Genomic DNA, 9,240 nt, shown 5'->3' with positions numbered 1-9,240 from the left:
ATTAATATCCTTTGGGTTGACCAGTGCTGTTCCCCAGCCTGGATGCACGAGTGGCTTTGCTGGGAAAACAAGCCCTGCGGAAACAGGTTGAAATACTCGCAGCATTTCACTTGGGCATTTTTGGAACGGAAAGTTTCAGGCTTGGTTTTGACGCAACATTTCCAGGCTGCGTGTTTGCAAGGGCTGTTAGCAGGGGGGCTCCAATAAAAACCTTCACACCCCCCCAAACCAAAATGAGCCACTTTGCTTCCCATCAGAGGATGCGTTTCTTTAAAACCAGGGGGATTTGGGGGTTTTGCAGCCATGCAGCTTCATCAGCAAGCCCACAGTCCCCAAGTCCTGTCCCGCACCCCTGCATCTCCCTGTTGCCCTCGGTGGGGCTGTGGGTGCCCCAGGGACCTGCCCCCCCCGGCTTGGGGCTGGTTCCCTGCGGAAGATGCCCCCCACACCAATACAACCCTGTAAATAATAAATAGCAGCCTCAGGGCTGCTGGCAGCTTCGTTTCTCTCTGCAGGCAGGAGGGTTTTCTCTGTTAACCTTCCCTCTTTGCACTGCAGCCATTTTGCTTTCTCGCCATGTCTAAAATTAAATGTTAGGATTTTCTCTCACTCTGTCGTGGTGGTTTTTTTTTTTTTTTTTTCCCTTTTGCTTATATTTGCTGAGTGCATTCAAGCACAGGGAGGGGAGAAAAAAAAAATAATCAAAAAAGCCATCAGCATAATTCATGGCTCGCACAGGCATCGCGGGCTCCAGTTTCCAATCAGAGGCCCGGGCTGCGGAGCCAGCGTGCCGGGGAGGAGGGCTGGGGCTGGCCCGGATGCTGCTTCACAAACCAGCCGCGATTCTCTCTTTGTTCTGGGATCGCTCTGCTTCAGCCAAAACAGCCACCGCGCAGCCCGTCCTGCGGACGCGGGAGCGCAGAGCCGATCCGAGGGGCTTTGTCCCCCCTTCTCCGAGGATAATAGGGGACGGAGCAGCCGCTGAGCGCGTTTGCAGGCTCCGGACCCAGCTGCGATCCCAGGATAAAGCCCTGGCAGAGGTGGAAGTGTCAGGTCTCCCACCCTGGATCGGGGCATCAAAATCTTGCCCTTTCCCTCGCCTCTCTTTGCGCCTGGTGCATGAGGCTCAGACCTGGGCTGAAGTCTGGGCTCCCAGTCCCTCCCAGTCCCTCCCAGTCCCTCCCAGTCCCATGCACTGAGCATCCCACCGCCGCCCCCCCCCCCAACCCCAGCAGAGATGCTGGTGCTGGCCCCGCACAGCCCCGCGTGTGCAGCAGTTAGCAGGAGTTTTTGAGACGTCTCCAGAGCCAGCGGCGTGTGGAAGAGGCTCTGCAAACCCAGCATCCATTTTATTCTAATAACATTAACGGTTTGAAAGGCGCCGCTGCAGCCGGTCGGGTTAATATATGTTTTAAAGTTACTCGCCGTCTAAGTGCCCCGATCTGGGCGAGGGGCATGGTCCTGGCTTCAGGTCGCAACAGCCCCAGGAGGATCTGCAGCCAGAAAATCAAATTATCTCCTACCTTTCCTGTAAGAGGGTTTTTTCCTCATTTCTGGTGTTTTTAACTCTTGCCCAGGTGCCTTTACAAGCCAGAACTGACCCTTGCCAGCGGCACCCGAGATGGATGCTGGGTCACGGGTGGGGGTCACCGCGCTGGCTGCATCCCGGCATCTGTGGGGAGGCCCAGGGCTGCTCCGGGGAGACGTGCTCGGCACCGGCACAAGAGGCCGGAGAAGCGATGTCGGGAGCGCACGTAGGATGGCAGCACCTCGCTGCACACACGGCCCGGCCGGGGACCACTCTGATGGCAGCAGCGGATGATTCGAGAGGGCCGGGGTCCCCAGGGGGATATGGAGCCCACTCTGTGCCTCCCTGGGGGCAGCGGAGCCACAGGGATCTGGCCCCTCGGTCACACTCATCTGTCCTCGCTGAGCGAGAGGACGGAAGGCACGTGGGGGCTCGTCCCGGGTGACACCCCGCTGGGTCACCTCGTTTCACCCCTGCCCATCGCGGGGGAACAAGGGCAGGGTTGCCAGCCCCGGCAAAAGCTGCTTTAAATAAACCTGAATTTTCCCTGCCCTCTCAAGAAGGCAGAGCCTCCCGCCCTGCCTGCACCGCTGCCTGCAGCCTCTGCCTGATGGAGGAACGGGGCAGAGCCGATGCGAAGGAGTGGCCGCACAAAACGTAATGTCCTGCGTCGGAAGCCCAGTGAGACGGTCTCCACACCAAGATTTGTCTGATCCTGGCGGTATAATTGTTTTTCCACTCCCTCTCCTCTTCCTGGGGTCCGTATCAGTTTAATTTACATGCTCAACGGCTTGGACTGCTTCATCCCCTGCTGCCAAGCACCTTCTGAGGCATTTATGGCCGCAGGCGTCTGCCGGGCTGCCTCTCCTCTGCCTCCTCCTGCCGTGCACGGTGGGAACGGTGGGAACGCTGACCCAGGGGCCAGAGCACCGGGGAATCGCCGCTCGGCACGCGCGGTCCCATCCCGCCCACGGCATTGCGCCGGTCTGCGAGGACAAGCTCTCGCCCACGACCCGCTCTGCGACGAAGCCAGGATGCAAGAGGAGGCGCGATGGTTTCCTGCAAGCACGCGGAGAAAGGCAGCACCACTGCCCCTGCCACTACTCTTCCTCCTCCTCCTCCTCTTCCTCCTCCTGCCCTTCCCAGCAAGGCTCTTCCACACCAGTACGACTCTGCGCGTGAAACAAAGCGCTCCTCAGCATCTGCTCTACATTTGCTGTTCTTTTCAAGTCCATTCCTTGGCCCCCTCCCCTCCGCTCAGCGGGGCCTGGAAATAGCAACTGTGGCTGCCTTTATATTGCATTATTCCAGAGTTTCTGTACCTCAACCAGCCCGCGGCCGGCCGCTCTCCAAACCTCTGTATAACCTCCCAGGTGGCCAGACTCCCCGGCGTCTCCCTCTCCACCTCACCCCGCTCCTCAAGATGCAAAACTGTGCTTTGCAGATGCAGAAGATTAATGCGGTGGCACTTCTGCACGCAAATGTGCATACACGTGCACGTTCCCCACCGGCACACGTGCCCGGGGTGGCCGTCAGGATGCTGCGGGGACGGGCGAAGGCGACTGGGCAGCGTTTGCAGCCTTAGAGCGAGGAGGAGACTTTGAAGGTGCTGAAGATGCTGCCTGGTCCCAGCGGGCAGGTGAAGCTGCCTGACAGCCCTAACAGGCAGCTGCTTTCCTGCCTGCTGCAGGTTAACAGCTCTCCTGGCGGGCAGCGCGTTGGCTGGGAAGCAAAGCTGCCTCGGATATGCCTCATTTTGTACAAAGAAGGTGGGCTGTGCCTGTCCCTCCCACCCCGCTGATCGCCCTCCGCTCCTCCGACAATAATACCTAGCAATTACACAAAGCTTTCCCTGCTCTCCGCAGATATTAATTAAGCGCTTTCCCCACAATGGAGACAAAGAGGGGAACCGCAGGGAAACTCCCAAGTCGGGTTGGGTTTTGTTTCGCTTCGATTTTGTGCGGCTGTGCCATGGGGCCTCCCGATTCCCGGCAGCATCGCATGAGCCACGCGCCGGCGATGGTGCTGCACGGTGGCCCCAACGGCGACGGTCGCTCTGGGTTTTGCTCTCACGTAGCAAAATTTGGTTTTCCCTAATTTCTAGGCAGCTGTGGCCACTGGTGCTGATCCCGGCACGGCTGTGCATTCCCAGTAGCTGAGGCTGGCTCTGCCCTGGCTACCACTGGCTCTGCAGGGGTGACACCCTGAGCCCGGGAGACGGGAAAACCGGACCATCCCGCAGGCACCGCGCCGGCCTCGCACCCAGCCTCATCGCCGGGAGCCGGTGTAGCTGCACAAGGAGATCCGGAGCCTCCTTCCAGCTGCCTGCACCCCGGGCTTAGAGGAGGGATGGATGGGCAGGGCACCCTGCCTGCACCCTGGAAGGGAGAATGATGGGGCAGGGCACCCTGGAGGGCAGGATAATGGGCAGGGAACCCTGGAGAAGAGGATGACAGGCAGAGCACCCTGCCTGCACCCTGGAGGGCAGGATAATGGGCAGGGAACCCTGGGGGGAAGGATGACAGGCAGAGCACCCTGCCTGCACCCTGGAAGGCAGGATAATGGGCAGGGAACCCTGGGGGGAAGGATGACAGGCAGAGCACCCTGCCTGCACCCTGGAGGGCAGGATAATGGGCAGGGAACCCTGGAGAAGAGGATGACAGGCAGAGCACCCTGCCTGCACCCTGGAGGGCAGGATAATGGGCAGGGAACCCTGGAGGGAAGGATGACAGGCAGAGCACCCTGCCTGCACCCTGGAAGGCAGGATAATGGGCAGAGAACCCTGGAGAAGAGGATGACAGGCAGAGCACCCTGCCTGCACCCTGGAAGGCAGGATAATGGGCAGGGAACCCTGGAGAAGAGGATGACAGGCAGAGCACCCTGCCTGCACCCTGGAGGGCAGGATAATGGGCAGGGAACCCTGGAGAAGAGGATGACAGGCAGAGCACCCTGCCTGCACCCTGGAGGGCAGGATAATGGGCAGGGAACCCTGGAGGGAAGGATGACAGGCAGAGCACCCTGCCTGCACCCTGGAGGGCAGGATAATGGGCAGAGAACCCTGGAGAAGAGGATGACAGGCAGAGCACCCTGCCTGCACCCTGGAAGGCAGGATAATGGGCAGGGAACCCTGGAGAAGAGGATGACAGGCAGAGCACCCTGCCTGCACCCTGGAGGGCAGGATAATGGGCAGAGAACCCTGGAGAAGAGGATGACAGGCAGAGCACCCTGCCTGCACCCTGGAAGGCAGGATAATGGGCAGAGAACCCTGGAGAAGAGGATGACAGGCAGAGCACCCTGCCTGCACCCTGGAGGGCAGGATAATGGGCAGAGAACCCTGGAGGGAAGGATGACAGGCAGAGCACCCTGCCTGCACCCTGGAGGGCAGGATAATGGGCAGAGAACCCTGGAGAAGAGGATGACAGGCAGAGCACCCTGCCTGCACCCTGGAGGGCAGGATAATGGGCAGGGCACCCTGGAGGGGACGATGACAGCAGAGCACCCTGCCTGCACCCTGGCCGGGTTTGGGGAGCAGGCGGGAGGGCTGCCCGGCCCTGCCCTGCCCTGCCCTGCCCTGCCCTGCCCTGCCCGGCCCGGCCCTGCCCTGCCCTGCCCTGCCCTGCCCTGCCCGGCCCGGCCCGGCCCGGCCCTGCCCGCACCTGCCCGGGCCGGGTCCAGCCGGGCCGGGCCGGGGGGCGCTGCCCGGTCCCGCCCTCCCGGGGCGGCGCCCCCGCCCTCCCCGCCCGGCCCCAGCCCCAGCCCCGGCCCCGGCCCCGGCCCCGGCCCCGTCGGCGGAGCCACGCGAGATCGGCGGGGCCGGCGCGGAGCCGGTGGCGCGGGGCGGGCCGGGCCGGGCCGGGCGGGGCGGGCCGGGGAGCGCGCATGAGCCGCGGCGGCGGGCGGGAGCGCGGCAGCGGAGCGCGGCGCCGCCGCGGGTGTGGGCGCGCCGGGGAGCCCCGCACCGCGGCCCGCAGCCGGGGGCGGCGGGCGGCACCGCCTCGCCGGCCGGGGGGGGTGGCCGGCCCTGCGCGCCCCGCACCGCGGCCCGGCCCCGCCGAGGTAAGCACCGAGCCGCGGCCCGGCCCCGCCGGCAGCCCCCGGCTCCGCCGCGCCGGGGAACCCCCCGCGCCCCCCGGCTGCGCTCCGCCCGCCGCCGCGTCGCCATTTTGCCGCTCGCTCTTCCCCCTCCCGCCGGCGCGGCCGGGGCCGGGCCCTGCGCCGCCGGGGCCCCGGGGATGGGGCGGCCGGGCCCGGGGAGGCGGGCAGGCCGCGGGGCGGCCGCCGCTCAGGCCCCGGGGCGGCGCAGGCCCGGGGCGGCCCTGGCAGCGCGGCGGCGGGCGGGAGCGGGGGTGACAGCGCGGGGGGGACGGCGGCGGGGCCGGGGCGGCGGGGCCGGGGCCGGGGGGGGGCGGCAGGGCAGCGGGCAGGGCGACCGTCGCCGTGTCCGCCGGCCCCGGGGATGCCCGGGGGACAGCGCGGTCCCCACCTCGTCGCGGCGAGGTCTCGTCGCCTGCCGGGCGGTTTCCGGGTGTTTTTCCCCTTTGCTTTTGTGCCTGGGGACGGGCCGGAGGGCAGGGACTCGCCAACGTGCTTCGAACAGAAACTTTACGCCGTCAAAAATCCTCGCCCGCGCCCCCGGAGAGCCCTTCGGCGGGAGCACGGCGGCTTCGCGCCGCGGGGTGAGTTGTTCCCTCCAGGAGAGCCTCGCCGGGAGCAGCCGCCGGGCTTCGCTCGGCACGGGCGACGGCGAGGACCCGTGGGCGACGGCAAGGGCCCACGGGCGGCAGCAAGAGCCCGTGGGCGACGGCGAGGGTCCGCGGGCGACGGCGAGGGTCCGCGGGCGACGGCAAGAGCCCGCGGGCAACGGCGAGGGTCCGCGGGCGACGGCAAGAGCCCGCGGGCAACGGCGAGGGTCCGCACCACGTGCCTGCAGAGCCACCCGGTCACCGGCTCGCAGGGCTTCACCCACCACGTGGGTCCCTCTCGGGGAAACCTCCGGCAAGCGCAATCCCGCTCCCTCCCGAGGAAGCCTCTCCAGCCGCTTCCTCGTCTTTATTCCCGGGAAGTTTCTCCCAGCACACGGCCTCGAGTCCGTGGGAGGGAGCGGGGCTCCTCCGGCAGCGACGGAGACGGCAGCGCTCTTTGGCGTCCGTCATCCGCATCGGCCTCGTCGCGCCTCTGCCGGCATCCTGCCTGGCACGCGGCTTGTGCCAGGGCGCCGTGGGCCGGGGCGGGCAGCTCGCTTGCCTTTTTGGCATTGCCTGCATCTAGAGCCGTTGGTAAATTATTAATGATAAGTGGAGCGGATCGACGGGGAACCGGGCCGGTTGGCGCGCGGCACGGTGCATCCGTAGCAATGGGACCGGGATGGGAGTCCTGGCAGGAGAATTTGTGGTCAGGACCCACGGGTGACTTTGCCCCTTGTAGCCGTAAGGATGTCTGGGCACCAGGAGGGTAGCAGCCATCCTTGGCTGCGTGCATGCTCCTGCGGACACGATCCAAGGTCACGAACGGGCACTTTTACTTGGAATTATTTCCCTTTTTCCAGTTCATGCCCAGTTTCAGGGCTGTGCCCGGCCTGCAGAGCCTGACAGCTCCGCAGAAGGGGTCTGCCATGGAGGGAAGGAGCCTGTCGGGGCGGTGAGCAGCGGGGACGTTGCCGTCCCTTGTCAAACCCAGTGGAGGAGCGCGTGGCCGTGCCGGCGGTGCGGGGCTGCCGGAGGCTCGGGAGCGTGTGGTGGGTCCCCAGGCTTTGCTCCCCCCTTCCCACAGCCACGGGTTTGTTCCTCACCCCCGTTCCCAGCATTGCCGGCTTGGCCTCCGCTCATCCCGCGCTGGCTCCTGTGTGGACACGGGCTTTTTTTTTTTTTTCCCCCCCCCGGAGCTGGAGAGGGATGCTTCAAAAATGCTGCCACGAACTTCTAAAAAGTTACCTAAAAAGAGCAGGAGGTTTCGTTGGCAAAGCCGCTGCCAGCCCCGACCTTCCCATGCCACATCCTCGCCCCGCTCGCAGGCAGCCGATATCTTCTCCTCCCGTTGCCAGTTGCAAAAGGGTTTTCACCAAAAACGTAACGAAAGCGTGGAAGGGCGCAGGCTGTTGCCCAGTTTCAGCATGCGTTACTCAAAAACGAGTGAGAGGTTTGGACATTACAGAAAAAATACAATGGGCTGATTTCTGCTCTCTGGCTCTGGGGCAATTCCTCTGGGATCCCTGGGGTTGTATCAGTGGCCAGGGAGTGGAGTTTGGCTCTCGCTAAGTGGTTTATGGGATTTTTATTTTTCATTTAGCCAAAAAATAAGAAGGGGGGGGGGGGGGGGGAAATTCAAAGAAGTATTTGGTGTGGAAAAACAAAAGATATTCAAAACCTCCTAAACTGGCCAGAAAGGATCCCTTTGAGGGGACAGATGCGTTAAGGGGGACGAGAAGCGCAGGGTTTTGGGAAGGGAGCATCGGGGGGGTGATGCTCAGCACTGCCCCGGCTCCCGTGGTTTTGGTGTGCGCTGCCGCGGGGTGCAGGAGGGTGAGCACCTCGGCCATCGCCGGGGCCTGCCCTGCGTGTCGCGCTTTGCGAGTCATCCTCGAGCCGCCCAGCGAGGCGGACGCGGTGGGTTTTGCGGTGTGTCGCCCGTCCGACGGCAGCCCTGCCTGCCCGCGCCGGGGCTTCTCGCCGCTCGGGGTCCTGCTCAGCCTTCGCCCCGGCGCTCGCCCTCCCTCCCCTCTCCCGCCGGGACGTGTGCCCGGCCCAAGGGGCGAAGCCGTGGCACGGTTGCGTTTCGGCACTCGCCCAGGTTGGATAAATGCGTCAGCTGCGTGGGTTTCCCCTTGGTTTTTACCCCGTTGTAAGCACGGAGATTGTGTCGTCTTCAGCTTGCAGTTCGCTGGTCTTTTCGTCAATCTTTTCTTTTTGTTTTCCCTTTTTTCTTCGAGCAACTTGACTGAGGGTCGCTGAGAGGAGCGGAGGTGCCAGGAGGCAGCCCGGGAAGGAAGGGGACTGGCATGTTCGTCCCCGGAGGATTGGGGACAGTAGCAGTGCCCACGTGGGTGAGAGTGGAGCTGGGATTTGGGACGGGGCCGCCGGGACCCTTCTCTGTGCCTGCTCCGGAGACCAGCCGTCCCCGGGAAGGAGCCACTGGCAGTCAGGCTGCGGCTCCTACCCAGGTCTCCCACCAAAAGAGCCCAAATTAGCCGAATAAATGATCCCCGTGTTCAGCACCAAATGCCAGAGAACCTGTTGCCAAGGCTGGAATTTCGCACTTGATCCGATTAACCTTTGCATCCGTGCAAACAACCACAGATGTGTCAGCAGCCCAACACGTGCCGGAAGCTTTTGCCAGCCCTTCTCGGAGCATCTGGGCCGCACAGGATGCGCAGTGCCTATTCCCGGGCAGAAAGTCCCCAGGAGCACCTCGGAAAGGACTGTTGGTCCCTCGTGTTGATGGCATGGCCGGCAATCCGGGCACACGGGAGATGCTCCCCTGATCTCCGCCGTTCCTCTGGGCATGAGGACGGGCTGGATGAGTCTGGATGCTCGGGGCATCAACTCTGTTGAGTTAAACGATGCAAACATGACCTTGCGGGAGGAACTGGGGGATGATGAGTCAAATCTGTGCGTTAAAAAAACCCGTGCGTGGGGGAGAGGTGTTGAGCAAAGGTGAAGAAGGCGCCGGTTGGCACTTTCCTTAATCGCGCTGCCGGCGCCTGGCTGAGCATCAGC

Source organism: Pelecanus crispus, chromosome 14 (genome assembly GCF_030463565.1).
Source record: "Pelecanus crispus isolate bPelCri1 chromosome 14, bPelCri1.pri, whole genome shotgun sequence".
Lineage (NCBI taxonomy): Eukaryota > Metazoa > Chordata > Aves > Pelecaniformes > Pelecanidae > Pelecanus > Pelecanus crispus.
Note: the sequence above shows the minus strand (reverse complement) of the source record.